The sequence below is a fragment of the Leptonychotes weddellii genome, chromosome 6, assembly GCF_054177405.1.
Source record: "Leptonychotes weddellii isolate Sample4059 chromosome 6, ASM5417740v2, whole genome shotgun sequence".
NCBI classification, from domain to species: Eukaryota; Metazoa; Chordata; class Mammalia; order Carnivora; family Phocidae; genus Leptonychotes; species Leptonychotes weddellii.
Window position 1 is genome coordinate 131,601,596 of NC_138374.1, and position 6,111 is coordinate 131,607,706.

Consider the following 6,111-nt stretch of genomic DNA (forward strand, 5'->3'; position numbering starts at 1 on the left):
AAACGTCTTAGGGTTTCTAGAGCACTTAGCATTAATATTTGGGAAAAAACAAATGTAGTTGATGACCTACGGACAATTTCTGTATGCCTTACCGACAGAGACTCAAAGGCCACTGAAAGACCCCTGAAATAAACTAATAAGCCACAGTTGTGCAGGCTTGAAATAAATATCAACTAAGATTTATATTCAGACTGATGTTGAGGTTAGTTCCTACTGCTAGGCAACCAGTTGACCTAAGTTTAATTTAAATTGGTATTGTAGTGTCTCGTAATGGGAACTGTCAGTAAGGAGAATTTCTTTGACATAAGGAATGTAGTGATGCTTCCCTCTTTCCTACCCTCACTGTTAAAAAGTGACTTCATATCTGTGATCATGTCTATGGAGCCAAATGGGGTGGGACTCTATGACAATTATTGGAATAAATCAGGCCAAAATAACACTTTCATTAAAATTATTCAGGAAATAGGAGGTATGCTTGATATTTTGGGTTTGAACCGTCTGATTTCCTCATTCCTCTGCTTTCATGTGACCAGTGAGGTCACATGAAATCAAACTTAGTGGTACTGCTATGCTTTTTTTCCCCCTGCCTTCCTGTTATCTCTGTGTAATTCACTAGTTGAAAATACCAGCTCTTTCTGGCCTTTTCCGTCTCTCCAGCCAAGTCAGAAGCAAGAACCACCATCTCAGCTATGCATATTTGTAGGGTCCCAAGTTGGGACCAGTGGTTCTCTGGAACTCTCAGCTTCCTGTTCCTGGCCCCTTAAATCAGCTAAAAAGATGGTGGGTTTATTGGATATATCAGCTAGCATTCTGGAGAATGGCAATGTACAACTGCTAAAATGTTGAGTCCCAGCTCAGCCTTTGTGTAAATCCTGGAAAGACCTTGTCAAGTCTTGTGTTGCTGTCACTAACTCTGCACAGAGGGCCTCTTCAGTTTCACTGTTTCCACTTACCTTTGTCAACGGTGCCAAACCGAGACCTTATATTTCCTGCCTGTAGATTTTATATTACCTTTTAAACATATAGCTCTATAGTGGATTTCATTTTGCTGATTGAGTCTTCTGTCCATAAGCCATACATTCTTTTTTTTTTTTAAAGATTTTATTTATTTATTTGAGAGAGAGAATGAGATAGAGACAGAGAGAACATGAGAGGGGGGAGCGTCAGAGGGAGAAGCAGACTTCCCGCTGAGCAGGGAGCCCGATGCGGGACTCGATCCCGGGACTCCAGGATCATGACCTGAGCTGAAGGCAATCGCTTAACCAACTGAGCCACTCAGGCGCCCAGCCATATATTCTTTTATTCATATCTACGTATTTTTTGTCTAGTTAAGGATCAAGAGAAATTACAGATGCTAAATATGTTCACCACCATGTTCCTAGTAGAGCACATAAGGGGTAAGAAAATGCAGCCACTAGTAGGGATTGTAAGTCAATTCAAAAGAAGAAGTTATCATTTTAATTTATCAAAATTGCAAATAGTTTTTTCAAAGATTATTCAGTCCCGGTAAGTTACGATAAAATACATACTCTGGCACATTGTTATTTGCAATAAAATTAGTAAAACTATTTTGGAAATAAATTTATATACACTAATGTTTACATGTTTTGGAAAACAATTTCATTTGTAGGAATATTTTGCAATTACCCAATTCATACATAGAAAAAAATTATATAAAAGAAGTGTTAAATAGTCCATTATTTCATAGTTATTGACAAAAAGTAAATAATAGAGAAGTCTATGAATAAGAAATTATTATAAAACTGTGAATAGCTTGCTATCTTTGCAAGCTATTATGCAACATCATGGGGCAATATTCACAAAATGATACAAAATTTAAAAAATGATTAATATTGTGATGTCCATAAGGAACCAATTTTTGTTTCCAAGAGGGAGGTAATAATGGAGAGTGAAATAGGTCAAGTTATTTTTCATAGGCAAATCCACATTAAGTTTCTTAGTTAGGATTCTTGGAGCAGTTATTTACCCAACAGTATATAAATACAAGTGAGGGTCAACTTTCATTCATTTGATAAATATATTGGGAGCATTCAATACTCAGAGAGTAAGGGTACAGGATGAATAAGATATTATATACAGTCTCTTCCACTGAGGAGATCAGAGTACAGCTGGGGAAAGAAGGAAGCACAATTACCATGCATGTTGTTACAAGGAGAGATAAAGGAATACCCAAATTGTATCTAAAATATGAAAGAGTTTCTTTTATGGAAAGAGCAAACTTGTAAAGGGCATAGAGAAGTCATAAGGGAGGTTCTCCGATGCTTAGAGTCATCTTTCTTCTCTAGGTTTTTTTCAAAACGGGCTACCAATATTGAGCTGAATTTCCAACTATGTATCCATAATATTCCATACATACGTATTCTGAGGACAGGGATCGCTGCAGGGGGGACATCCCAGGTCTGCACAAGAAAGGTAGCTGTGCTTTAGGAAGGTGCTGAGGAAAATGATGATTCAATATTTGTTGAATACACTTGTGTGCCAGGTTAAGCCCCCATACTCACTTCACTGAATACTGAGATGGGATTTACTAGAAAACATTATGGTAAGAAACAATAAAACTGCTCACTCAACAAACCGATTTATTTATGAGCCATTTCAAGCTTATTAGAAAGAATCAGTTCTAACGTGGTCTCATGTTTTTAGTTGTGAAATATAGATGCATTGCGATTGATGGCTAGTCAACTATTTTGAAACATTTGCCTCTCCTGTGCTCTGCATCTCTTGCTCAGTTCCCCTCAAATGTCAAATTAACCTTATGAAACTCCACTTTACATGATAACTGCGATGAATAAAAAGACCTTTTGTGAATGTGAGTGTGTGTGTGTTGGGGGGGGTTGTTTTCCTGCCTAACACATGTCAAGATCTGTTTAAACCCCTTGCTTTGTGCTCAAATGTCACCCTGCCAGAATTCATTACATCCTGTTTATTAATTAATTAAAATATATTTATACAGAACAGGCTTTATGAGATGGAGTAAGAAATAACGTTATGAGAGGCATCCTCCAGACGCAGTGGCTCGTCTCCGATGGCAACCAGGACTTCAGCCCTATCCCCCACTGTCAATCCACTGAAAGGAAAATTTAGTAATTAAAGGTAGAAGATCAAAGGAATTACTCTAATTCTGGGGCTGCATATGAAGGAAATGTATCTTTTCTAGACCACTGCAAGATCATAAATATCACTCCGTTTTTTCCGTAAGTAAAAACACGTCTTTCCCTACACATGCATGCTCGCGTGCGCGCACACGCAGACACAGAAGACCTAATGGGGACCTTGAGTGAGGTGCTAAAGCAGCCCTGAAGAGTCAGTGAAAGCTTACTGACCTACTGACACCAACCGCTGGACCAGATGCTCCCATGATCTTTTCACGTCAACTGAGTGATACCTCCCTGCCTTTTGCCTCCCCGCCTTTAACCTCAGGTTCCTTCCTTGTTTTCCAAAAGGGGTTACATGCACCTGTCCAATCTGTTGGAGTCACTGTGGCGGTGAAATAAAGTGAAATTATGAGAAACTGCTCTGGGGGAAAAAAAGGCATGGCATAGAAACGAAGTGTCATTATAGATGGCTTTCCCAAGCATCCTCTTAGGAACATAGTGTTCCGACATTGAGGCTATTTGTTTAGGGCTCAGTCCTGAGGTTTGAATAGGTCCACCCAGGGAGGGTGTCAGTGAGGCTGAGATGAGCACATTATCTTGAAGATATTTTAGAGTAAGGGTAGGAGAGTTTATGGGAGAGAAAATATACATATGTGTATGAACATTATATGCTACAAGGAATCCTCAGAAGGCGGTGATATAAAACTAGAAAGATAATAATCAAAAAAGGAAAAAAAAAGAAATAAGAACAAGAACAACAAGAGGAAAATAGGTAGTGATAAGAAATAAGAAATAGTGCCTGAGATCAGGATTCATTTCCTTTGTCTTCCAGCAAATGTGGAAAGGGAACTCAAATAGGGTAGTGCCTAAAATTTCATGTTGGGAACACTGAATATTTGTTGAATATAATATCTGAACACATATTAAGAGGGCAGTTGGTTCTCCAATACTCGAATAGAAAGCACTTATCCATTCTGGCTCTCACCCCTTAAATGGAAATCAATGTGAAAAATCAAATTTGGTTTATTTTAAGTTTCTTTAAACCTGCTTTTCAGGCACGTGTCTACTTTAGAGTATGAAGTGCAGCTATTTGTGATAAGCTGAATGCTGCCTATTTGATGATCTAGCAATGATTTGGGTTTGTAATCATTGTCCACTTCCAGTCTGTGGATTGGGTTTAATCTAAAATTAATCCTTTTAAAAAACATTAGGCAATAGTTCTTAAGTCTATGATGCATAGCTATCAGAACTGTGGGTTGCTTACTGGTCTTATAAAGTTGAGTCTCCTTCCTTGGGCCTGTATGGATGTTTTGTAATAAAGCAGAAGAAATAACTTTGTCAATTTGCATATTATGTCTACAGTAAGATTTCTCTAGAAGAAAGATATATAAATTGAACTTGAGATTACTCAGAAGGTGATTTTCCACCTGCTTTCTTTCAGTCCTAAATTCCTGAAATTTAAGTATTGAAAGAAATCTTACAGATTATCTATTCTTCTTTCATTTAATAGGCAAGCAAACAGGCTCATACCACCTTCAGTTGATAAGAGTCTGGGTCTGGACCTTTACCCTGGGCTCTTTCCTCTAAAATGGGCTCCTTCTGTACAAAGCACCCTCACAACAATAGTGGGAAAATGAAGTCCATTTTCCAAAATTTACCCGGACGTAAACCAGTGTATTTTCAGAAGAAATTTCTGAGTACTTGTTGGGATTTTAGGCTAGTTATTCTTTGATTTGGGAGGGAGGGTGCAGTCCCAACGAGCCAAAGGGAGGCTTGCTGATTTAATTTACTTCTAGAAGTCTCCAAACTTGATGGGAAATTTTATGTTTAGGGGAATCTAGGTGTAAAAGGAAAAAAAAAGTAGTTTGAGGGAACTTATTTTAAGTGTAATAGAAGGGATAATTTTTTCTTTAGTCCTACTTTCTCTTCTGTGTGCTGCCAAATTTGGGTGTCTTTGTGAAAGACAGTCCTTGCCAAATAATCCAGCCCAGGGCACTTAAGTGATATGTCTTCTCCACCCTTGTCTTTCCTGCTGAAACGTTCCTAGACAGTGTCTGTTCTAGATGACATTGTTACAAAATAGCATAAGTCTGCTTGACTCACATGGAGCTTTACGTGAGCAAGAAATAAACCTCTGCTATGTGACACCATTCAGGTTTTAGGACTTGTCATAGGGGAAGCTGGTATTAAATTTTCATTTTTACAATTATTGTTGTGAATGCTCTGTGCCTCTTTTCCTTTCATTCTCTGAGTCTCGGTGAGGGGCTCATTGATATATGTATATAATTTCCTAGTAATCAGATGGAGAATTTTCAGTAAGAACTTTGCACCATCCAAGAAATGCCACCGTTTTGAGTTTCATCAAGATGGTCCTTGTGAATTATGTATCCCTTAAAAGACAGAGTATCTTGGTCCCTACTAAACTCATTTTCTTGGGTACTAAAATGTTATCTATTTACTACTTAAAAAAGGGAGTGTGCTAGTTGAGCTTGGAAGCCTCTTTTTTCCCCTCTTTTTGTAAGTCTGTGTCTGAATAGCTTAGCACTATAAAGCCCATGGTTATATTATAATATACTATATTACTTTTTTGAAAGACAGTCCCTAATTATGGACCAGTTAGATCTACCCCACAACCCTATTAGCCCGCCCTGTGTTATAATAACAATGACAACAAAACAAAGATAACAATTTTGACAAAGATTGTGACTTCTCCTTCTTTTTTCTTCTCTTCTCCTTTCCTTCTTTCTCTTACATCTAACCATCCAGCAGGAGACCACATTGTCCAACCTCCCTTGAGCTAGGTGTGGCCAATGTGAGTGGAAGTGATAGGTGTGACTTCCATGTCATCTCCTTAAGAGGAAATCGATTACTCTCCACCCCCTTCCTCTTTCTTTTCTTCTTTTCTTGGATGTGGTGCTAAAGGGCCAATTTTAACCATGCAGATGGCAATATTCTTAAGTAATGCTTCTCAAATATTAATTTGCTTACCCAGTGA

General features: G+C 38.1%; 1 long non-coding RNA gene across 1 annotated transcript in view; it reads left to right on the top strand.

The window, feature by feature from the left end:
• The window catches only part of LOC145722373 (uncharacterized), a 133,016-nt gene extending 129,480 nt beyond the window's left edge, over positions 1-3,536 (top strand). Inside the window, exon 5 of the long non-coding RNA XR_014146609.1 lies at positions 2,975-3,536. This is a non-coding gene — a long non-coding RNA (uncharacterized LOC145722373). The remainder of the gene's footprint in view (positions 1-2,974) is intronic.
• The last annotated feature ends 2,575 nt before the right edge of the window (positions 3,537-6,111 follow it).